The following is a 26,031-nucleotide window of genomic DNA, read 5'->3' as shown; positions in this document are numbered from 1 at the left end:
AAAAAACCAAACCAAACCAACAAACAAACAAAAACCACAAAGAAAGAAAAAAGGTTAAAAAAAAAATCCAGCTGGTTTTTCCCTCTAATTTTCTGATGCAAAATCAGCTCCACCCTCCTGTAGAGGGACCCTAGCCGCAGATCTAACCACTGCCACATCTCACTGTCACAAATCATAACTTGCAATGTCCTGGCTTGCATCTCCACATTCAGTACCCTCTGCTCCAAAGTTCTGGAGTTTTACAGCCCCCAGGGTCCACATGCCATATTACAACAAAGCCTTAGACATTCAGTTAAGGAAACAACCGAATCAATCCAGCAACCAGATCAGTTCCTGCCTGGTTTATGCATTCAAAAGCAAAGGCAATGTTTGCATTTCTAGAAGATGACAGGAGGGGAACTCACTCAATAAGGAATGTCTTCAAGTCTGTTCACATTTGCTAGAAGGAATATCCCTACAGAATGGCCTGACTGACAGGAGCTGGGTCAAATAAATGACACCTGGATGGACTATTTTCTGGGAAATGTTATCTTCTGAAGGGGCCTAAGCAGAGCTGATTAGCTACAGAAATTGCTTTTCTGAGTGATAAAAATCATTCCCTTCAATCTCTTACACCACAGCCATGGGAAACGTAAGAATTTCAGACATAATCCTCTTCTTCCTCTGCACGTTACCTTTAACCTAAAAAAAAAAAGTTATATAAAAAAAAAACCTGCCATGCTCTCAGGATTACTTCAATACTATTTTTCCCCAGCCCTCAATTTCTACCGTTCCCTTTCACCCCCCAAGCTGAGCTTGACGTGACCACAATCACCTGGTATTACCAAGAAGTCAGATTGTTGAGTAGTTCCCAGGAATTATCTGCAGTAAATTTTCTGGCCCATGATCTCCTGAGCTGAGAGAAGAGAACAGCACTTTGTATCTGAAGGAATGGAGATTTAAAACTCAGTTTAAATATCTGGAGTGACAGAAGGACAGACGCTAAAAATAGCAGCCTGTGCTGCTCTGGGAGTGCCTCAGGGCTCTGGAGGTGTGGCTGTTTCTCCCCCATTCAAAGCACCCCAGGAATAGAGAGATATATCAGGCAGCCTCTACATCCCATCTTTACTACTCAGACAAGACAAACATAACGAAATATCAGGAGAATTTATCAGCCAGCCTTCCTAAAATAAAGTCTAAGCAAGGGACAGTTGACTAGAGCACCTCTGATTCCCAGAAAACCATCATGCAGAAAAGCCACTACAAGGACACGCCAAAGCCACTTTACTTCTGGGCCTTGCCTCTGGCAAGAGCAACACTCTCTGCTCTGCTTCCTTTCACTGCTCCAGGAAGGCTCTGTGACTTGGACAGAGTCAAGAATTAGTCTCCTCTGCACAGGGATAAAGAGCCTCCTCTTTGCAAAGAGGTGTTTGGGAAAATCCAGGTGCTATTCAACCATTCCATATCTGAGCCACATCTAATAACCAAAAAACCACAAACAAACTGAAAACACTCCAAAACCGAACCAAACGAAAACCCCAAACTAACAACACGCCCCCCCCAAACCCCAACAAAATCCCACCAAAACACAAAACCCCCACAAACAAATAAACAGAAAGGAGGGGGGAAACCTTATCACAGGATTTCTTGTTGATTACCAAAATAAATACTATCAATGACCATCACTGCTGGACATGAATTCACATCCATCAGCATCCTTTCTTCATGTGCACAGCTAGGTCTAGTAGTCCTGTGGTCTTCTTACTGCTGGCCAGCTCATTCTTTATTTCAAACATAGAGAAAGATTATTACAATCACTGCAATTATATCAGCACTTGGGTTCACTTGCAAACACTGACAATAGGGTTTTGTTTTACAAATTATTACAACCAGCACTACTACTGGCCTGGGAGTCTACTTGGAATAGTACAAAACATCCAAACCCCATCACAAGCCGTCAGCCAACTTTCTGAGCAAAAATCACATAATGCACAACACAGAGTCCTGTGTCTCTCTCTGACGCCTCCTTCTCTCCTTTTTGTTCCTCCCTTCAGGCTGCAGCACCTCCCATCTGTCCCCACAGGGTACCTGCTCTACACTGAAAAGAGGCATTTCCCTTGCTATTCCCTGAAAGACCGTGTGGAGCTCAGGAGTCCTGTGTGTCATCGCCAACTGGAGGATTCTATTTGAATTTGAATGCTTCTCCATTTCAGGATCAGAAACAATTTCTCAAAACTTATGTCCGTGCCTGCCTGGCAGATCTCCCAATTCATGTCATGGCCCAGCACTGAAGCACCACATAACAATGACAGAATGGCTCAGGCTGGAAAGGACCTCAGTGGGTCATCTGGTCCAGCCCCTTGCTCAAGCAGAGTCCTCCCAGAGCACCCAGCACAGGACCACACCCAAATGGTCCTTTAATGTACAATGAGGGAGGCTCCACAACTTGTCTGGGAAAACTTATTTTGAGGCTGAACAGACCCAGCTCCCTCAGCCTGCCCTCATGAGATATTAATTTTAAAGAATTAAGGACTTTAGTTAAAGTAGACGTGGACTTGCTGATGTAGACTTCCCTTTACATTTTGAAGAGCACGTAGACTCCCCTTTTACTAACTAGACATTGCTGAGGTAAACTTCTTTTTTTAACAGAAGCCGGATTTAAGGAACCGATAAATCAGGAGACCTGTCAACTTAATCAACAGACCCCAAGAACACAATGTGATCATAAATCGGATAGTCTTGAGAAAACAGGATCCAGGTGTCACCAACACTAAAAGGTTAAAAAGGCAGAGCGAGGAAGACGCATCTTACTTCATCATTTTGAGACCCCACCCCCTAAAAAGGACCACCGACCCATTTCAAAGAACAAACTACGCATGCTTAATTGCTTTTTGGCTAATTACCATACGAAGCGGGGAATGGGATGGACCAGAGTCATGAATATGCATTTGTGGTTTGGGTATTCAACACTTTTGTACATAAAAAGACCCTGTGATCATCTGTAAATTGCGTGTGTGTATTTGGGAGCTATCCCGCACGCTGCCCGGCGTCGTAATAAACATACACTTTCTAACTTCAAACTGTTAGAGAGTCTTTGTCCGTCATAGTTGGATATTGGTATTAGATCAATATCCTTATTTTTTTAACAAATCACTCACAAGAGAGATGCTCCAGACCCTTAATCTGGAGGGTTAAACCCCAAAGCTTTAGGGTTTAACCCAAAAACTTAGTCGCTCTCTGCTGGAACTCCATGAGTCACACGCTCTGTGGAGTCCAGAAACGGACACAGCACTCCAGGTGCGGCCTCACCAACACTGGGCAGAGGGGCAGGATCACATCCCTCGACCTGCGGGCAACGCTTTTCCTAATGCGCCCAGGGTAAGAAGTGCATCGAACCATTTTCCACCCCTGCTGCCCCTCCCTCACACGCGCTGCTAAGCTCTCCCGCCTCACAGCTGCCGGGGCTCCCGACGGGCAGCGCCTGTGCCCCCCGGGCGTCACAGGCCGCGGAGGCCGCGCCCGGGCCCGGCGGGAGGGTACCCACCGGAGCCGCGGCTGCTGCTCTCCGGAGCCGGCCCCGGAGCTGCTCCCGGCACCGCCAGCCGCGGCCCACACGCCGGGGCTCTGAGGGGCCCGGGCTGGGCTGGGCTCGGCTGGGCTCGGCTCGGCTCGGCTCGGCTCGGCTCGGCCCGGCTCGGCTCGGCTCGGCCGGGCTCGGCTCGGCTCGGCCGGGCTCGGCCCCGCCCCCGCGCGCGCTCCCCGCAGCGCCGCGCGCCCCTCACCTGCCGCCCGCGGCCCCGCCCCCGCGCCGCTTCCGCCCTCACGAGCACGTCACTTCCGCCAGGCCGGGGCGCCCCCGGGGCCGCCGCCCGAGAGGAAGTGACGGATGGAGGGGAGGGCGCCCAGGGGTCACCGAGTGCAGCTCCTGGCCCTGCCCAGGGCAGCCCCGAGCCACCCCGTGTGCCCCAGAGCCTTGTCCAAACGCCCCTGGAGCTCTGCCGGCTGCTGCTGTGCCCGCTGCCCTGGGGAGCTGTTCAGAGCCCAGCCACCCTCTGGGGGAAAAGCCTTTCCCTGATACCCGACCTAAAGCTGCCCTGGCACAGCTCCAGGCCCTTCCCTCGGCTCCTGGCACTGTCACCTCAAACAGATCAGTGCCTGCCTCCCTCTTCCCCTCTCAGGGAAGCTGAATATCACTGTGAGGTCTGCCCTCAGTCTCCTCCAGGCTGGACACACCAAGTGGCCTCAGCTGCTCCTCACAGGGCTTCCGCTCCAGACTCTTCACCACCCTCGTGGCCTTCCTTTGGACACTCTCTAATAGTTCCAGCCTGACTTCTGTGCCTGGCTGCTTCTTTGCTTCTACGTTATCTGGCACAGTTTATGGCAAGCAAATGGAGAATCTCTGTCTCGCACTACTCTCCGCTGGCCGTGTTTAGAGCTGGCAATTTAAAAGCTGACTTAAATACAGAATTTTTAAGAATGTTGCACTAGTTTGTTATTGTGTTACTTTGACACTTCCCTTTTCCATTCCAGCGACTAAGGTCTCCCATCACAAATGCTCATGAAAAATGAATTGCAGGAGTGCATCTGTAAACATTAAGCCCACACTTTAAAGGGCTTTGTGCTGCTCATGACAGAGGTATTTGAATGCTTTTCCACTTCAGGATCAGAAACAATTTCTCAAAACTTATGTAAACAGTTACAACTTCACACCACTTGAATAGCAAATACCAGCTTTTGGATGCACCAGGGAACACTTGGGATTGATATGTAGCATTAAAAGTGGCGCACAGGGGGAAAAAAGAAGACAAGCCTCTTCAAACAGGGAATGTACTTGAAGACTTCAGACCCACTCATGTATATTCAGCTCAGGGGAATCTGTTGCAGATTGTTTGCTCAGTTCTACACCTTTGCAGTGGGAAGCGCACGCTGAAGTGGGGGATGATGTTTGGACCCAGTGGAGTAGCAGAGGAGATCAGTAGCCAGCAGCAGAAGCAGCTTTCCTGTTTCAGAGCCTGCAGGAGGTGCAGTTCTTGCCCTTGTGATGTTTTAATGATGGACCTGGTAAGACCCGTAAGTATGGAAAGCATAAAGGCACAAGGCCCAAGCACTAAGGACCAGGGTAGAGCTATTGAAACTCTCTGTGAGGAATGGAAAATCCTGCCAAAAACTCAAAGCAGAAGAAAAATCAGATCTATCCAAATCCGAACAAGGAGTGTGTGTGTGGGTGTCAGGACCTGTCAAAAATAAAATGGGGAAACGGATGTAAGAAGCAACAATCCAATCTATTCTTATCCATTTTATTTATATACTGCTGACGGAAAGCCCTCCAAATGCTTTTTGCTGCTTGGTGAAATCCAGTTCAAACCATTTACAAAATTCAAGAGAAAGCAAGAGGTGATGGCAGATTGACACAGTCCCTTCCCGTGTTCCCCTCCAAACCTGAGGAAGAGGAGCCAGCAGGTTTGCAAAATCCATCCTTAAAAGATGAAAAGAGAGAAAGTATGAAAAGAGACCTAAGAGAGAGAGAGAAAAGGAAGACTGGATCTTAGGCTGGGTGGGCAGAGCAGCAGCAATACTGGACTGGATAAAGCACTAGGAAGATCCTGGTATTGAGCGAGAGGCTGTAAATAAATGGTCGTGAACTCCTGAGTAATATTGTCATATACAAAACTTCTTGTCTTGCAGACAATATCTGTCTAAGCAGGCACAAGCAGGTGTGGACAACAGCACAGAAAGAATCTGGAGGCAAATCAGGAGAGCAGCTGCTTGACACAGTGTTGAATTCAACTGCAAAGGCACCAGTCTCCTTCCAGCTGCATGGCTTGGATCTTGGTACTGGCTGGTGGGGTGCAACACCATTCCCAGCCAGTGGAATACTGGACACAGCTTCTTCTCTCTCCAGAAATTTTTTTAAAATAGCCCTATTAGTTCAGCAAGGGCTGCTCTCAGGGAGCTGACTGGCGCCTGCGACCACCAAGCTCACCCTGCACTGCCTTTGCAATGGCAAGTTTCAGCCAACAGAAAGTCACACACAGTATCTTTCTCCTCCAAAAAAAGGAGCACTACTATCTAGAGTCTTCTTCTGTCTGTTAGTTTTTCCACAACTACAATATTCAAGGGCTTCCGCCTTGTCCAGAACTCTTGCATAAAAGCTTTTTTTCCCTGTAGGCTGGAGCCATTGCAATTATATGTACACAAATCAGTCACTCATCTATTGTTGTGTCACAGACACAAATTCGTGTGCAGCAGCCAACCCTTTTAGATTCACATAGTATTTGAACTCATTTTCACATTTCTGAAGCTGCATTTTTTTTCCCACCAAAGTGCTTTTTCTGACGTTAAAAAAAAAAAAAAAAAAAAAAAAAAAAAAAGGCAGCAAACCAAAACACTCAACCTTCAAAACATTAAATTAACTTGCTCTTTCTTTTCTTATCTTTTACTGAGCAAAGTCACCTTGGGCAGGTAGTTAGTCCTCACTTATCTTGCTAGAAAGAGGGAAACAATAATATTTTTCCATCTTTGATATTTTTAGGATGGAAAATGTTGCTGCTTAATATTTATTATAATGTTTTATACCAAAATTTAATAAAATAAAACTCAGAACCTGAAGGAAAAATGTAAAAAGCAAAGGTGAGGAGAATACAGAGTGCTGCTGTGGTTGTGTTTTGAAGTTGTTGGAAATTCCTGTAGTCTGTTGAACAGCACTTGTCAAACATTCAGGCAGAACAGTCTGAGTTGCTTTTGCACAAGGTCAGAACACAGATCAGCTCTTACTCCAGACATCCCTCTTGTTTTGGGGGTTTTCAGATCTGAGGGATGTTTTGCTATTCCAGCTGAATGTAAGGTTGAGCTCACCTAACCTTTAGAATTGTTTGGAGCTCAGATGTTGCTTCAGGTCTGACTCTAATGCTTTTGCTTGCAGTGTTGCCTTAGAAAAACAGGCAGGAAGGAACTCTAACCTTTGTTCTGTGTCTGGTGACAATTAGCACCTCGTCTGAGTGCACACCAACGATCAGTATATGTTCACAGGATGTTAAAACAACACAAAACTAAACAGGGTTCTGTCATTTGAGAGTGAAAAGTAAAAGGTGAAGTACTTTTATTTCCCCATGGCATATAGATGCTCTAACTATAACATGAGTACCTGTATTACCTCTGAGGTATTTTTACTGCATGGGGGTTAAAGTAAGGGCTGAGTGGAGCCCCCTTTCCTTTTGCACAATCCTTCTGACTCAGGTATCTGGAGACACTTTTCCCACACACTTCCTCACAAACATGTGGCTTTCCTCTTCCCCTAGGAGTGGGGGTCTGGGGTAAAATGCACTGGAGTGGAACAAACTAGAGCCTGAAGTTGATAGAAGTACCATACCTGTACCCCTTCTCAACCACTCTTGTTTCTCCTCCTCCTCAACTCCTTCTGCTTCCACATTTTCTCCCCCGTCATCTAAGCCTACTGCTCACCCCTGCAGTCACATCTTTAAACATCACTCACCAGCATCACATTACTCATTCCTCATGAGTGCCAGAGCCCTTCTGATGCCCTGTCCATGCACTGCCCATCCGACTGTAAGTTCTCCAGGGCACAATGTGCCACGGTATTTCACATAGGGCTCTGGCTGAAACACTCAGGCAATGCTGGGACCACCCCCCTCCCACCCAATAAACAATAAAAATCCAAGCTTTTCAGTGTACACATGAGTATAAAATTACTCTTGTATTACTGGCACAGGTTAAAATGGTACCTCTTTGTATGACTGCACTGAACTAGTGACTGACGCACCTTGAACTGGTTGAACTGGTTGGCAAGGTAAAGCTGGCTTGCAAAGTTCTCTGTCTTAAGGGTCACTGGGAACACTCTTAGCTGTGAATTCCAAAGAGCCATTCTTCACATTGCCTCTGCACAATTTTGCATTCTTATAGTAATAACCTTGGTTGACTTTAAAAAAAAAAGCAGCAAATTTCTGAAATAAAGGTGTATCAGCGAAACAACGATAACAAAAAATAGACTACAAAGAGTAGAAAGTCCCTGGAGAGGAGAACAGACGAGGACAGTGTTCTAGGCACATTCTTTTATTCTGGCAGAACACCTCCAGCCCTGAGAGTCCTGAGTGGGGCTGACCTTGCTGCCCACGTGGGATCTGTGGGAGCATAGCACAGCAGTGTGGCTGCAGGCTAATGCTTTTATTTCTGTAATGTGTATTCCTAAGAGCATGGAAACAGGAGGTAGGGATCAAATCCATGCTTCTTGCATAACTGAACAGAGCATTCCTGCTAGGCTACCTGGCAAGAGATCAAACATCCCATACCAGGCCTTTATAAAAAAATAAATGAAAGAGAGAAATATTAAGAACAGCCATGGCTAAGAGAGAAGCAACAGGTATTCTAGGGTCATCCATTTCGCCACGCTCCCAACAGGTCCAAATTGCTTGTCCAATGTTAAAGTCGACACGTACAAGACTCACAGAATCTGCGACGTTCTATTGCACCCTCATTCTATAGCAACTGTGCACACAACCCTATACTCACGTTCTGTAGCACCCAGCTATTTGCCATGCAGTCCCAGCTATAGTCAAGCCAGAAGCCAGCTATTCCAAGCTTCTCCCCTTTCCTTCAGCCATAAGCCCCATTGCTGGCTGTCCTTCTGTTGCCATAACAAAATCAGGAGTTGTCACAAATTCACTAATTGCCCTCTGCCACGTGAAGAGGGCATGAACCCAAGGAGGAAGGAGCCAGCTACAACTCCCAGCTACCATGTTAGCGAGTCCTTATGGAGATCGCTCTTCTTTTAAATCTGACATCCATTAAGTTTATTTAGAACAGTGTGGGTGCTAAACATTAGATGTTGCTTCCAAAAAAATTGAAGATTGATTTTTTTTCCATCCTGAAAGTCTCAAATAAAAATCAGCATTCTGATGAAAATTTATATTTATTGCTCTCCTTCCCCAGCTTTGGACATAACTAACTTTTTTTTTTTTTTTTTTTTCTCCTTAATTCTTCTGGACTTTTAATTCCTCAAGAACATTTCTTCCTCTTTATAAAAATAGCTGTTTTAAAAATTAATATTTTTCAAATCACATATACTTAAACTAGGAACTTTAATAGTATTCTATCAGTTTCCGACACTAGCTTCAATGTTTTTAATTATACATTTTAATGCTTCAATACTTATAGAATTGAAGATACAAATTAGGGGATTTCTGAATATATTTGGAAAGTTAAAAAGAGAAACATGAAAAGACATGCAAGACCCTACATGAAATATTAGGACTTAAAGGAACTGGAGAGAGATAGAAGTACCAAACCTGTACCCCTATTAAAAGCCTGCTGAAAATATTAGTGTGTATTAAGATATTCTGACAAATCCTTGTCTGAATACTGACAGCAGAACACTCAAAGCATTAGAGGACAGTTCTTTTCCAAGCAGAATAATGAGAGGTAAAAGCAAGGAGGAAAAAAAGAAAAAATAAACTTTTGGTAAATAAATCATTTTCATTATTGTCACCATCAATTAGGACAGTTCTAAACCACTTAATTGTACTTTTGACATTGCCTCCTAAAAACATATTTCAGAAAATTAAGTAATATGTGAATAAGAAAAATTTGCACTTTAATGAAATTTGCACTTTAATAAAAGCTTGTTCCTGCAGACTTAGTTTCAAGCTGGAAATAATTTTTCATATTTTCAAACATAAAAGCTAAATAACAGAAATCAATATTCCCTAGGAATAAGACTCACACCTGTGAGAAGTTCATTCAGATTGCTATCAATAGTGAGCTCCTCCTTTAGGATTTAAGGAGATGCTCAAATTGGTTGGTTTGTCCAAATAAGTCATTATTTGATTTAGTTGTTGAACCAAAAAATTAAACCCTGCTTTTTTTTTTAACATTGCTTTCAGTGTTTTGGTAAATAATAAAACCTCCATAGTTTCAGGGTAAGATATTTGATACTTTTTGGTTGGAACCAAAATTAGTTCTGTAACCTTTTCTTCCAGATATGTGCAATAAAAGCAAAGGACTAGATTCATAGAAGAGCCTAGGCATTACACTCAGAGATTTTTTTTTTCCCAGTTTCTACTCAAACAGAAATTTTGTGAAATCTCAAAATTCCTGCCTGACATATTTTCTTTCTGAATGAACAGTGAAATACATGTTAAACATTTCCAATGAAACTATTAGTCTTGCATTTCTATCTTTCGGATGCTTTGTACTACCCTTCAGTGTTCACGTGAAGGTTACTATATGAGGCTATTATAATTCCTCCCTGCTGCAAGCAAAATTTCCTGGTGGTCCTTAAAATTATGCCATATTAACCACCTTGTAATAGCTGTATGCCAAGGTGCCATGTAAATTCCACAGGATTTTTCTCTAGAAACATGAAATTTTTTTGCATTTGTGTTACAACATCAGGTCCCTACTTAATTCTAAGAACTACAGATGCAATCTTTCCCTTCATTTACACAGCAGTAGGATATATATCTCCCACTTCAGCCTTTAATTCCCTTTCCATTTTAGAGTGATCTAAAGACACCAAAATAATAGTGTGCAACACAACATATATTTTGACACCATCTTGTCATTATTTCATAATAAACCAGTGCATTTGTTTAGTAAGTATTTCTGTTAGCATTTCTATATGCTAGTGAAGCTGCATAGCTAATTAAAAAAAATAATAATAGAGCTAAGCATCTGTAGATTACTCCAGGCTTTAATTTTTCCTGTTCCTGGGAGAAGACAAAGGGCTTAGGAAAAAACCCATCAAAATATTGTCCTCATTGTTTTAAATCTCAAAAACATTCAGTGAGTGCATCCCAAATTCACAAATAATTTTTCATTCTTCATTTTGATAAATAAACAATTTGTTACAACATCCATATTATCATGGCCCTTAGTTGTAGGTGAGCACGTCCACTAAAATGAGCCAGAAACCAAGGATCTTCCTCAGGAAGACAGGGACTCAGCCAAGCTCCTAACCTCCCAGCTCAGGCTGGGCTTCAATCAACACCAAAAGACATGTTCTCAGAACTACACAGAATGTGAATATGACCTTGAATTTCTCACTGAGTCCTGAGCATCAGGGTTGAGCCCAGAAATCCCGCAGGTTTGTTTGAGGAGGCCTCTTTGTCTATTTCCATCTATTTTGCTGCCGGGCAGAGATGCTGAGTTGGATTGCTGAAGACAGGCTGCATCCTGCCTTGAACAATGAGACAGCACCCATGTCCTCTGCCTGCAAAGCCTTGGGGCACTCCTTTCATGCAGGCAGTTGTGGACGTGTCTGTGTGCAGAGCAGGGACTTGACCTTTCTGGCATGAAGGGAAAGAGGTGGGCACAGAGATGGCCAGGACAGGCCAGTCGAAGAGCATTAGGAGCAAGAATCTGGCTTGTAAGGAAGAGTCAAAAGGATCAGGACCTTCACAGAACAACTGCTGCAGGGGAGAAAGCATATCTGAAAGGATCCAATCATATAAACATAAGGAAGAGATGGATTTTTGAATGTACATGAATGTACACAATGAGCATGTAGGTCTTATCAGAAGGAAAATAGAAATCTCGACCAGCTACAAGAATACCCCTTAAAATTCAAATTGGTCTAATAGTCATGGCACCATATCCAGAGGACAGCTGGGGCAGCATCTACCTCTTATTATGCTGACTGGCATTTACAGTTGAGAGCTCCTGACTTTATTTTGGGCTTAATTCATAGAATCACAGAATGGCCTGGGTTGATAGGACCTCTAGAGATCATCTGGCCCAACTTCCCTGCTATAGCAGGTTGCATGGGGTCACATCAAGCTGGGTTTTGAATATCTCCAGAGGAGACTCCACAGCCTTTCTCGACATCCTATTCCAGTGATCTGTCACTCTCAAAGCAAATAAGTTTACCTTCATATTCATATAGAACTTTCCTATGTTTCTGTTTGGGCCCTGTGCCTCTTATCCTGTTGCTGTGCACCTCTGAGGAGAGTCTGGCCCCATCCTCTTGATTGTATCCCTGATGGTCATGCAAATGGTGGCACAGCATTCTACCTTGTCTTTATCATTGCAGAGCAGTCCATCTGGACCAGCACTAGCACTGATGAGGTAGTTTTGCACCTTTTCCTCTTTGGAAAGCTAACCAGGACGGGCAGACTATCACATTAAGAGTTCCTCCATTCTCTCTTTGAATGTAGGCAATAGGAGCTTGGCCTTGAGTATACACCATTACCTTCACAGAAAGGAAGGAAATACAAAAATTAATGCCAAGCCCAATATTGTTTCCGTCACATTTGGTATTTTATAGGCCTGTTTTGTTCAGTTTAGTATAGTACTATCCATGTCCTGGAATCTATGGTCTGAAACACAAGAATGTATGTTATGGAAGAATCTCCCCTGCTGCAGAATCTCAGCCTCTCCATTTCCAGGAGCTCAGGACAACATGACAAACTAGTGCCAGGTTTGCATTAAGAACAACTGGTTTTATTTAGGTCCTCCTGAAAATTAATTTTGGTCTTTTTAAATTGACTGACTTCATTCCACAACCACAAGAGTTAAAGAATAAATACTCTATCACATTCTTTTCATGATATCAAAACTCATGCCATATCAATAAAGTGTTATCTGAAAGACTTGGCAGAAGGAGGTAAGTGGAAGTTGGCAGCTGATGCTTTGGCTAGACAGACTTCTATGCTTGACTTGAACTCACTGATTTCAAAATGAGGCCTCATGCACCTGCTTGCCTGGAGCAGCTTATAGGATTGGGGTCATAACTGAACTGCAGCTACCAGGAAAGCCTCTCCCTCAACCCTGCCTCCAGTTTTTTCTTACTATTTTCATGCTTATATCATGTTTAGCAGCACTAATGCAGCCTGATCTCTCTAAACTATGTCACACTAGTGGAAGAAAAGAACAATGCTTGTCTGCCCTCTCTTTCTCTGTACTCTCCTTCTTTTTATTTATTATTATCGTTAGCATTATTTTTTTTAAATGATGACTGTGAGAATGCCAGATTTATTTGGCAGATATGGCTGCTAATTCATATCTACTATCACTGAGAGACATGATCCGAATTTGGGGTCTCTGTATTTATAATCCATTTGTTATCTTAATAAATACTTGTGATTGTTTATCTGACACAGATGACATGTTTATTATTACAAATAAGCTTCTTGGTCACGATTCACATTGGTCTCTATCATTCTGGACTGTTTTCATTTATCTGTAGGCAGCTCATTCTGTTTTATATATTCTGTCACAGTTGGTTGTGTTTTGCCTTTTTGTGCCGATCTCTGTAAAAACAGCCCAAAACATGACATAAAAAATTAAAACCCAAAGAGAATGTGTCCAAAATCACCACTCTATGACATCCATCCAGCAATAATTTCAATGTGAAACAGAGTACAAACCTGAACAGATGGGAAGCTTTTAAACAAATCATAACTTAAGTCGTCAGCAAATAGCTCTGGCTCCTTTAGGATCCAGACCTATACACTCTTCAATTCTTACAAAGTGGACTTCAGCCCAACTTTCAAGTTTTGATTCTTCCTTTTGACTCTACCCAGCATGTCTTTATTACATATATTCAGCTATTCTCTTCAGTTTACTGAGAGCACTTTAGTACCTTTCTGCCTCCTTTTGCACATTCACTTTTCTCCCACAACTTCCACACCTGGCCTGCAGACAAAACATCAGCCTTCCCGTCGCCTCAGTTCTGCTCAGCACAGTGACTGACAGCATGTGCATCCCTGCCTTCTGTTGCTTCCACCTGTCTCCCTGCCCAATTCACATCAGTTTTCGTTCCCCTCCATCCAGCCACTGTTACTGCTTGTGGCTCCTTAGCTCTCCCTCCTTCCGGGGACAAGCCCCTTTGTCCTTTGCCATTTCTTTGCTTCCCAAGGTGAGCAATGCAGAGAGTGCTGCAGAGGGAATGAGTAACTGAACTGTTATCCCTGTAAGGGAGCTGTTGTGAGCTGTAGGCATTGTTTTCTTTTTTTGGCCTTATAATAATGAGCGTGGTGTTGTTTCAGAAGATACTTCTGCTCACTATCTGAAAAGATCTGCTAGGCTGCTCTTACTTGAGAGGTGTACAAATAAGGTAGCCAGAAAATCAGTGGGCAATTTCTCTCTGGCCAATATTGCAGGTTTTCAGATACTTGCCTTGTCACCAGATTGGCTTCAACAATTGCCAAAATCCCATCAGTTGGGAAGAAATTCACAAGACTGAATCGCTTGCACCCAGAGCTTAACCTTATGTTAAGCTAATTCACAAAAGCTAGACCTGCCACCATTTAACCCATCTCCTGCTCTTTAGGGGTCTCCCAAAACAGAGGGGTCTTTTGTGTCCTTTGCATGAAACAGAGACTCTACCCTGTGGAGTCACTTGCAGCTGTGTGGATGGTGGTGGATATCTGAAACAATTCCATTGTGTTCCTCAAAGAAAAGTCTGGAGCAAGTTCTTTCAGTTCTGAGTTTTGTCTCTTCCTATGCTCTTTGAAATTCTTTCAGACACCAAAATAGAACACAGAAATATTTGTCACAAGCCAGCATGTCTGAGCAGAAGGGATCCCGTCTACAAGTAGATTTGAGGGCAGAAGTTGACCTGAGCAAAAGCCTGACTCCATAAACAATGAGCAACAAGAGATAGGAGCACTTCTCAGCAGCGACCTCTTCAGCAAACATTTGGGCTGCCTCTAGTTAGACCATGCTATGTATAAGGAAGTCTGAAAGATTACCTCAAAAGCCAATGAACCCCAAACACTCAAGTTTTTAGAAAATTAAATAGTTTAAAGAGATCAGTCCCTTTATCTTGCTAAATATAATATCATCAGGGGATTTGATAAGTCACCTTCAAGGAGAGAAAAAAACTTTGGGACTAAGGAGCTCTTCACCCTGGTAGAGAAGGGCATAATTACTCATGTCTGGAAAATAAAAAGGACAACTTCATATAAGAAAAATATTCCAACTTGTCAGAGATAACCCACAGTAACAAAATATCATGGAATGAGATAAATTCTCTACATTTTACTATCTTCCCAGTGGTTCCAGAAGCATTTCTGGAGATACATTTTTCTTAACCTCATATTCCAAACTGCATGAGATTATACAGTATGTAGCACATTGGGCCAGATGCTTTATTGACTTCTCCTGGCCTTAATTTTCCTGAAAATCAGCATCTGCTTACCTCTGTTTTGAAACCTGAGCACAGACCAAACAAGCCACACTGTCAAGGTAAAACAGGACTGCACCGAGGGTCTGTAATCAGAAAAGGCTCTGTCTGCGTCAGATGAGGATTGAGTAAAGGCTCTGATATCTTCATTTTAGTCCTGCAAATAAAAGCCAGGTGTTACGGTTTGCAGCCTTACCTTCTTTAAGCTGAAGTCTGCAACAAGGTCAACTTTCTTGTGTTGAAACTGTTGAATTGTTAATTCATACTGATAGCACAAAATTAGAAACAAAGGGAAAATGTCTTCTATATACCTAACATAAAGAGTTGAAATATGGTGAGGACAAATGCTGCTTCTTCTGTAAGATTTTTTTTTTCTCTTCAGTGGAACACAGCTAAGCTGACATAAATATTTTAAACAGCTGCTCATCAGAAAAATGCTATATTGTAGCCTGAGCTGAAATGTATCCTGTTCATGAATGTTTTTTGTTTTCTGCCATTGCAGAAAAAAATAGTTGCAGTATGACTCTACACTATAAATTATTCCATTTATTTTTATTTCTTTTCTTTTTTTTTTTCTTTGTGTATCTTACACAAGGTCAGATCACATGAACTTGTCACCTCTGAAAAACTTCATGTAATTTGGAGGAGCCAGTCAGATAATACTGGGAGAATTGAGCCCATATTCAGTTTTTTTCTTTCCATTTTACTGCAGTGTTTACAAAAGACCGAACAACTGTCAGCTCAAATGAAAACCTGACTGACTCTGAAGGAAATGTCTCTGTGTAGCTTTTTCTCTCTAGAATTAATCAATTAAATGGTCAAAGCTTAATTTAATGAAAAAGGCAGGAGATAATGTAACATTTAAGCAACATGAAAAGGGGAAGCTCAGTCTGAAGAGAGACCTTGATTCCTTTTAATTTGCAGTAAATAACAAAAGGCTGCAGTAGCACAGTTCAAATCCAGTCAAGATTTTAAAATGTGTCAAAACCACACATCTCAACTAAGGCTACAACCCAGAATTTGTACCTTCTCCTGATGAGCAGCTGTTTTTAATATTTATATGGCAGTTTAGCTGTACTCAGCTGAAGAGAAAAAAAAAACCCAACCAAAAGGGAAAGAAATGGAAGTATTTGTCCTTACCACATCTCAGCTCTTTATGTTTGATTTATAAATTGAGACGTTCCCCACTGTTTCTGGTTTTATGGTATCAATAAGAATTGACAATTCAACACCTGCAACACAAGAGAGACAGAGAGATTTCACCTTGTTGCAGACGTCAGGACTGCAGATCACAACACTTGGCTCTTAGGAGCTGGACTAGAGGGTGTCAGAGAACTACTTGCACCTTTACTCAGTGTTCACCTGAAGCAGAGGAAACACTGCTGCTGATTCCAGTGTTTTCTAATTACAGGCGCCGAGCAGTGTCCTATGTGATTGTGGGCAACACGCTTCTCATGTTAGCTTCATTTTATCCATCTGTTTAACAGGTGTAAGCAGAGAGTGACTTGGCTTGGACTCAGGATGTTGAAACATCTTCTCATTGATCTGAATAGTTTTGGATGCAGCATCAAGTGAAAGAAGCCTGAGTGAAAGAAGCATTCAGGAGACGCACTTTTTTTCCCCCCTCTGTCCATAAATTAGGCATGAGAACATTATGATTGTCTTGATTCTATTTTGAAATTACTCATCCAACTCCTGCAGAATTTTTTTTTTTTTTTTTGGGCTGCAGGCTGTTTGCAAGCAGTTCTGAGAATCTCTACTTGAGCAGTTGCTAACTTCCAGGTGAGACTGAATCTTCCCCCAGAAATCAGAATGAAAGATGGAAATACATCCCTTACCTCCTGTCTTTTACTCTAGTTCTGTGGGGTTTTATATGATTTGTGCTATGCTTCCTTGTGTGTTCTCCTTAAGAACTTAGATCTGATGGGAAGTATCAGCTGTGGGGATTTCACTTGCCCTTCTGACAGGAAGAAGGGGAGAAAATGTTAGGTTAGTTCAGGTGAGTTTGACATTAAATGCAACATTAAATGTGCCTTTCCTTAAGTACCAAGGACTTGGTCTTAAACATCAATAATCTTTGTTACGTTCCATGTACACACCTTCCTAAATTCTCTTTCTCCTCAAACAAAGACAATAGAAATGCAGGTCTTATAGAAGTATAAAAAACCATGTCATAAGCTTATGATAATAAGTCCACAGAATCATAGCTGGGAACCTAAGCTGTATACCCTGCTTCTCCAACTGGAAGAATTTTGGATACTGAATTAGCAGGGGTAAGTTGCTACCTTGCAAGGTTGAGGCATGGAAGGTGGAGGAAATTGGGATCGAATTCAAGAAATGAGGAAAAGACTGCCTGGGTTTGCTGTGATGACCTTCTGTCCAAGAGGAGATAGAGTGTAACTGAGAAGGGAATGCCTCAAACAGAATTTCAAATGGAAAAACATGGGAAGTTGCTACCTGTCCAAAAAGCTGGAGTGATTTGTTTGCATCAAGTTTCAGTGAGGTGTTGAAAACTAAAGCGAGATTAGGACCTCTCAGAAAATGTTACAAGAACATTCTGCAATGAAAGTTTTTCTACAGTTGAAACACTTAGAGGTGTTACTACCTACCCTCTCACGTATGCTTATTAGTATAACTTTATTTATGGATTAATTTTACTCTGAGTTAAATAGCTAAAGAATTATAAAACTAAATCATACAGTATTAGACCTTTCCATTAAATCCTGCGGCTTGATTCATTTTTATTTTGCTGTGGCTTTGTAATGCCATGCTTATTTTAATTACTACTGCTGCACTTTATTTGTAATTGTCTGTGCAATGCCCAAGCACCTTGCTAAGTGGATAAGAGAAGCACTTTATTCCATAAGAACATAATTAATCCATTTTTATTCATTATTATTTTTTTTGTGGAATGGACTGAAAATAATCAGTACTTTGAAAAATACAATACCAACAAATTATCTATGGCAAAAATAATTTTAACTGAATTCAGTCTTTCCTTATCTTCACCATTGTTTCCTTCCAGATAATAATTCTCCTAAAGAGAGAAGCAGCAGCATTCAACAACCTGAAATTTGGGCTAAATGCCAAAGATGCTTGAAGTCAGAGATCTGTTGTGTCATGTGTGTGTGGTGTCATCATGTGTTTCCCCCGCCTCATCCCTTCTGCCTTGTCCTCTTTCCTCAGCTTCCTGCATGGCCTTGGACAAATAATTTAACCACTTTGTGTCTGTATTTCCCTTTTTCTGATGACTACAATCCTACCATTCACTTTCTACAGAACAGTCCTTCACCAGTGTGCAGAGCTTTGCAAATGATGTATGCTAGGTATTGTGCAGCATAATCAAAGTGCCACAATGATGGCTGGATAAAAGAGGAGGTGTTTTCCAGCTATGCAGGACCTTGCTCACAGCGAGAAAGAAGACATTCATTTTCTGGTGATGTGCTTGCAGATTCCTCTTGGATGAATGCCCCATCTTTACTGACTTTTCTTATTACAGAGGATTATGCAACTATTAACTGTTGAAGTTTTGTAAGGAGATCCTTGCATACTCCCTCATGTTAGGCACAAAAGCATTCTGCTGCATTTCCTTTGGCACATGCTCTCTTTAGAAACCTGGAAGGGCAGGGCTGATTGTAGTATTTTTGTCCACCAGACATCACACTTGCACAGAGAACAGGTTTGTTTCTTATTCTCCTACTAATCTGCTTGGTTTTAGCTTACCAACACATGGCTGTAGGTCTCCGTTAAATTTATGACCAAGATTTTCTAGTACAAATGAGGCTAATGAGGCAGGTCAAGCAAATTTAAGGTGCAGAAACAGCGAGTGAATACAACAGGTTCACTTTGTGCAGTAAAAGTCACATCTTCTGACAGGCTTTGAAGTGCCATGACAAAAAACTTCCAAGCTGTTTTGACCCAATCATCCAAATCAGGATTACTTTTTCTTTTTAGTTAATATTTCCTTAAGAATACATACACCACCTGGCTGACTTTACCTGGATAGGCCAGCCTGATATCTATGACCCTTATTTCTTCATCTCTTTTATCCAGCTGAGCTGCAAAGCAACACGATGTCCACTGCAAAACCAGAACTCTGCACAGGGCTTGCCTCAAGATTTAAAACTGCCTCCTCTCTTCTGCAAAATAAGCAATCTGTGCCTGAAGTCTCTCCTAACAATGCTCTGTGGGTGTGTATACGTGTGTGTGTGTGTGCATACGTGTATGAGTGTGCACATACGTGTATGAGTGTGCACATACGTGTATGAGTGTGCACATAGCCACCTCTGTTCGTATCCCAGAATCTACTAATGCCTAAAGCATGTTGTTTCCACTGCTGTCCCTGGACTCTGTTCCTGTGAGGCAACACTGAAATACCACAATTCAGCAGTGCCTTTGAAAGCAGACAGCATGCCAGCACAATTTCTCAAACGATCACTTCCACTCTTCCCCAAATTTAGCTGAGGTGTTTTCACCTCCAGTTTTCCTCTGTGTGCCTTTTTCACGTTTCTCTATAACCATCCCTCCCCTTGCTAAGTAATGCCAGTTTCTGCTCAATCTCCTGTCATAAAACATTAATGACATTAATAATGGAGGAAAGTTTAACGTACAATCTTCCAATAACATCATAAATGTGTTGGATTTGAATGCTCATATTCCTTAGAGTTCACTCTGGGGTCTTCCCCCAACACACAGGGGACATGTGGCAATGTTTTGTGATACCCCAAAGCCTCCTCTAAGTGTTTGCAAGAGAACTGTAAATAGTAGTTCACATTTAGGAGGAGTCTGTGAACAGTTTCTAATCCTTGTGACTTTGTTTGCATCAGTTTACATTCCTAAGGCCACCTGCAAACAGAAGAGACTGGAAATACACCTTTCAGCTCAACTGAAACAGAGATTCTTTTTCACATTTCTTCTTTCCTCACTTCATAAATCCTTACTACAGTGCAGGTTTTGCTGAAAAGGCAAAATGAGAGTAGCTCTACACTCAAAATCACTTAAAACCAGTTGCTTTTCATTCTGTGGCCTTGCACTTTTTGTACAATGAGTCAAATCCACTGGTGGCATGTTTGTCTAAAATCTGACTGTTCACAGTCCTCGATCTTGTGTACTCACAGTGACTGAATATAATTTTACCTATTACAGAAATAACTTCATGGATCTACGTAGAAGTAATAGGGTAATTTCATTACCCTTAGCCAGGTTATTTACTGATGAATGTAATAGAAAGCACACACACAGTCTCTCAGATTCAAGGCTGTAAGTTTGCAAATATTTATGGCTGTGGATAAAGAAGGGCAAGAGAAGGTATTTCTTGAGAAATGAACAAAAGTCTGCATGGAGTCTAACAGCAAAGGCTCTGCCTGTCGGCACGCATCTACAGCACCTACAGAACTCCACAATAAGCCCTTTACAATAAGTTTTCTTCCAAAGAACTTAAAGGACACCAAAAATTCCAAGCAAGTTCCAACCCATTTTCCTCAGAAACTGCTTCTGAGACATTTAACCCTTCACTCACATTACATGGAGGACATTGAGGTGCTGGAGCAAGTCTAGAAAGGACAATGAAGCTGGTGAAGGATCTGGAGCTGAAGTCATGCGAGAAGTGGCTGACGGAGCCGGTGGTCTTTAACCTGGAGAGGAGGAGGCTCAGGGGAGACCTTATCACTCTCTGCAACTTCCTGACGGGAGGCTGTAGCGCGGTGGGGAACTGGGCTCTTCTGCCAAGCAGCCAGCAACACAGCAAGCAGAATTGACCTCAAGCTGCTCCAGGGAAGGTTTAAGGCTGGATATTACAAAAAATTTCTTCACTGCAAAAGTAGTTAAGCTTTGGCACAGGGTGCTCAGGGGAGTGAGGAAGCCCCAAATACGAGCAGACACGGCTCTTAGCGCTGTGTTTTAGCGGGCATGGTGCTGTTCAGTCAAAGGCTGGACTTCATGATCTTGGAGAACGTTTCCAGCCTTAATAACTCTATGTTTCTAACCAGCTAAGCTATAAACAGGGATTTTATCAATGCGGCAGCCAAAACCAGACACAATTATTCAAGTCACTTGGGGAAAAAAAAAAAAAAAAAACAAAAACGAAAGAAATCACCAAGCCACCCTGGACGACGAAAGCACAGCAACACTCAGAAACTTAAATCAGGGACAAGGAAAAGACCCGGTTCTGGAGGGGTTGCCAAGGGCAGCGCAGCGAGGCGGCACCGGCACCCGGGCGCTGCGGGACGGGCAGGGGGCACGGCGGGCAGCGGGCCCGGGGGACACCGGGACGGGCCCGGGGGACAGCGGGACGGGACCGGGGCACACCGGGAGGGGACCGGGGGACACCGGGACGGGACCGGGGGACACCGGGACGGGACCGGGGGACACGGGGACGGGACCGAGGGACACCGGGAGGGGACCGAGGGACACCGGGACGGGACCAGGGGAGCACCGGGACGGGACCGGGGGACACCGGGACGGGACCGAGGGACACCGGGACGGGACCGGGGGACACCGGGACGGGCCCGGGGGACACCGGGATGGGACCGGGGGAGCACCGGGAGGAGACCGGGGGACACCGGGACGGGACCGGGGGACACCGGGACGGGACCGGGGGACACCGGGACGGGGACCGAGGGACACCGGGACGGGCCCGGGGGACACCGGGACGGGACCGAGGGACACCGGGAGGGGACCGGGGAGCACCGGGACGGGACCGGGGGACACCGGGACGGGGACCGGGGGACACGGGGACGGGACCGAGGGACACCGGGAGGGGACCGGGGAGCACCGGGACGGGACCGGGGGACACCGGGACGGGGACCGGGTGACACCGGGACGGGACCGGGGGACACCGGGATGAGACCGAGTGACACCGGGACGGGACCGGGGGAGCACCGGGACGGGACCGAGGGACACCGGGAGGGGACCGGGGAACACCGGGACGGGACCAGGGGAGCACCGGGAGGGGACCGGGGGACACCGGGAGGGGACCGAGGGACACCGGGAGGGGACCGGGGGACACCGGGACGGGACCGAGGGACACCGGGACGGGACCGGGGGGCAGACCAGCCCGGACCCCCGCCCGCCGCCCCGTGCCTCCCGCGCGTGCGCGGCCGGGGGCGGGCCGCAGCCGGAGCCCCTCCCGCCCGCCGCCGTCCCTGCCCCTCGGCGGGAGCGCGCGGCGGCCGGCGGAGCGGGGGCGCGCTCGGTCGCGCCGGGCGGCGAGGCGCGCGCCCGCATCCCGCGCCGCTCTGGCCGGAGCGCCGGCGGGCGGGCGAGCGGGCGGCGGGGCCCGCGCCGGCGGCCGGGGCATGGAGAGCCTGCTGGAGAACCCGGTGCGCGCCGTGCTCTACCTGAAGGAGCTCACCGCCATCGTGCAGAACCAGCAGACCCTCATCCACACCCAGCGCCAGCGCATCGACGAGCTGGAGCGGCGGCTGGACGAGCTGAGCACCGAGAACCGCAGCCTCCGCGGGCAGCGGCAGCAGGCGGCGGCCCCCGCCGAGCCGCCTCAGGGCCCGCCGCCCGAGCCGCCTCAGGGCCCCCCGGCCGAGCAGCCGCCGCCGCCGCCCCCGGGCCGCTCCGAGCCGCCTCAGCACCACCAGCAGCTCCCGCCTCAGCCGCCCGCGGGCACAGCGGCGCCGGCCGGGCCCGGAGGCGGCGGGCGCGCCGCCGGCCACCAGCACCCCGCCGAGAAGGACGGCAGGGACAGGGGCTGCTGCGCCGCGCTGCTCCAGCACAAGACCCCGCAGGCCATCGGCAAAGGCGCCCTGAGCCGGAGAGCGGAGTAAGTGCGAAGGGGGAGAGGGGGCGGGCAGGGGCGGCAGCGAGGAGAGGGAGGGTAGCGGGCTCCCTTCGGGGCCCGCATCCGGCGAGGAACTGGATTATACCCCCCTGCAGCCTCGCAAAAGGAGGGAGAGGCGGCGTGTGGGCGGGTGGGGAATCCCTTCCTCGATGCGTTTTCGGGGAGAGCGGGCAGAGTGCGAAGAGGAGCTAGGCTGCTGCTTCCAGGATGCAGCAGCCTCCCTGCTCACCGCGCTCGTTGCCGTGGACAAGTGTCTCTGTACGCCGTTTGGAGCCCCTCGGGCAGCTCACCGCGGTGCTCGCACACGGCATCGTGCCCTCGTTGTCCGTGAGAAAGAAGCGAGTCCGCGATGGACGATGAGCGCGGTTTAGCCCAGGCGCGGAGAAGCCCAGGCGCAGCGGCGTTGTGGTCGCTTCTGCTTGCCTGAAGTTGCTGGTATCTGTCAAAAAAACCCCCCCATCATCCTCGGAGAGAGCTGGGGTTTTCCTGCCCTCGCTGATGTAAGGGGTGCATTATTTTTCACGTGATGCGATAGGTTCATAGAGATATAGATGGTGTGCTTAGATACGGAAATGTATTGTGTGTGCACGAATGTGTAGTAAACAAGAATGAGCATTCCAGCACTATAGGTGGTGGAAACGGCTACTACTGAAGAGCAAAATTCTCTCGGATTATGTATTCAGTATATGCCATCAGTTCACCGGCTGGTAATTACAGCTGCAGTCAGTACTGTAATTTCTTTTGTTTAGGCTCTTGGAAAGCAGGGGGATATTTTCTGGTTGAAAGCCAGAGTTAGCAAAGTTAGAAGGAGAAGGAGAAGTTTCTGCTGTGGCTTCTTTTAGATGAGAAAGGAACTAATATAAGTCATAGAACTAGATCCGATGTCTTTCCTAGAATTGTCTCTATTCTCTTGATTATAGTGATGTCAAAACAGCTGAAGTGCACAACACACAAGTACGTATGAAGCACATAAATGAAGTACACAAGCCTAAACCATCTTCCTTATCTCTTGACAATTTAAATAAAGGGATCCTTCTCTCTCATATTTGTTTTGAATACACAAGCAGAACTACAACATGGAGCTGGGTTTTCCGCTGGTGTAAGTAGAGTTATACCACTTCATAACAGCTCAGCATCTATCATGTGATTCTCTGAAAATCAGTGAAGATACTGCTATTGAAAGGAATGCTATTAAAGGAATAGGTATGGACGAGGCATGCTTGGATCCCGAAAAGCACATGCTTGCTTCTAAAATACTGCACCGTAAGACTCAATTTTGCAATCATACCTTAGAGGAAGTGAGTGGGCTCCTCAGAGTATTAATGCAGGTAGTAAGCCTTTGCAGGATCTGGCTCTTGTGCATCATGAAATAGCTGGAGTTTAAAAAAAGAAATGGGGCCAGATCCTGAACTCATGCCAGTTGGTGTAAATCCAGAATAGCACGGTTTGAATCCCTCAAATCAAACCAGTAAGAAACCCAGATAAAAATGCATAATCAACCTCATTGTTTTTTCCGGAGCAACTCCCTGCAGTGAAGGCTCCGTAAGGAATATCATCTCAGCGAGGGCTTTCCTTGCTTCTGCACAGAGTTTCTAACATACGTCATTACACAGACCGAAGAATCAATTTCTGTGCATAAGCCTAAATACTTCCTCCTTATCTGAGCTCTTTTTTACAGTGGGGCATGGCTGGGGGAAGAATTATAGGGTTTTTTTCTTCATGCCAAAATGCACAAAGAGAAATGCATTAAGGAAACAGCTGATTACTGGTTTATCATATGATGATCTTTCTATTTCAGGTAGATAGAAGGTTGGATGGAACCTTTTCTGTGGAAAGTCAGGGCTGCTGCTGGAGATAACAGGGCAATCTCTGCAGCATTCTTCACTCAGAAAGATTAAAATAGATGGATTCTCTTTCCTTCTATAGCTTCTTTCCTTCTTACCTTCTATAGCCTAAGCAAACCAAAATCTTTGTATAGAAAAGGAAATATGAGAGATGCCAGTCTACATTTCTCACTCCCGCAGGTTCTTTTTTGCCCCCGCTGATTGTATACACTGAGTTTCATACTCTCTTGTCTTTGACTGTCAGAGGGAAATCAAAGAGACTGCAAAATCTAACCTAAAGGCAACTCGGATGGTGGGTGACAGGTCTTTCACCGCCTATTGACAGGATGCCCAATACATGATTCAACTCGCCAACCTGTGAGCTGTATTTTTGCTTTTGTGTGACAGCAGCGGGCATATATATGTTAATACCTATACAGGCCAGGTATCTGCTCTCTATTCCTTCCTTTCCCACCCCCATGTACAAACATGTTTTTTCCCTGTTATAAGCTCTGAAATTCAATGTTATCTATATTTTTCTTAGCCGGGAGTAGAGGAATGGTCATTACAAAATATGGCCGCTCTAAACAGAACAAAAAGGAGAATTTAGCATGTTGGGATACAGTGGCTAAAAGGGGTCGGGGTTGTGTTAAAGCAGCACTCAGGCAATGCCCCACTGTCTCTGCCATACAGTGGAATTTCCTCTGTCCTCACAAAACAGGAGATTCTGGCAGGATGTTTAAGCATGGACCTGTGCTGATCCTTCTCACCTCAGACATAGCCCAGGGATTTTGCTCATTTTGAGTCAGGTTTGAGGGGTTTTTTTGCAGCCCAGTTTACCTCAGGCTTTAGATAGAACTGAAGACCTGAGCTTTTGGACACTATTCGTGTCAGATGGGCCAGTCTTCTGCAAGGGATATCTTCTGCAACAGGAGCATCTCTCTTATTTTAAAGAAAGCTTCAGTCTTATTTTTGTTGTTAGATTTTGTAAAAACTGGCAACTTTTTCTTCTTTAAAGACTTAAACCCCCCACCCCCCAAAAAACCAAAAACACCAAAAAAACCTCCACAACAACCCAAACAATACCTATGTTTTAAAAGGGAAAAAACCCACCCCAGTCTATCTCTGGGAATGGAATTCCTGACCTGTGGAGAGGCCCCAAATTGTTGCTGCATGTCTTTGTGTAGGAAAGTGATATTCAGCTTACCTATGAAAGGAGAGGAGGAAAAGGAGGAAGATTTTTGCAGAGATTTTCAGCAAGAATTAGGCTGATTATTATTCCACGGCATCTGTCTCTTTCT

At 45.1% G+C, this 26,031-nt stretch overlaps 1 protein-coding gene across 3 annotated transcripts in view; it reads right to left on the bottom strand.

Moving 5' to 3' along the window:
* Positions 1-3,784, bottom strand: part of WASHC1 (WASH complex subunit 1) — a 41,122-nt gene extending 37,338 nt beyond the window's left edge. The window contains exon 1 of one of the 3 annotated variants that reach the window (XM_066320128.1): positions 3,762-3,784. The gene's annotated coding sequence lies outside the window, so the exon portion shown is untranslated. Of the gene's footprint in view, positions 1-3,523; positions 3,642-3,761 lie in introns of those variants that run through there. The other 2 variants (XM_066320129.1, XM_066320127.1) reach the window with 2 other exon arrangements.
* Between the last annotated feature and the right edge of the window lie 22,247 nt (positions 3,785-26,031).

Source organism: Sylvia atricapilla, chromosome 5 (assembly GCF_009819655.1).
Source record: "Sylvia atricapilla isolate bSylAtr1 chromosome 5, bSylAtr1.pri, whole genome shotgun sequence".
Classification (NCBI taxonomy): domain Eukaryota; kingdom Metazoa; phylum Chordata; class Aves; order Passeriformes; family Sylviidae; genus Sylvia; species Sylvia atricapilla.
This window is presented reverse-complemented; position numbering and strand designations above follow the sequence as displayed.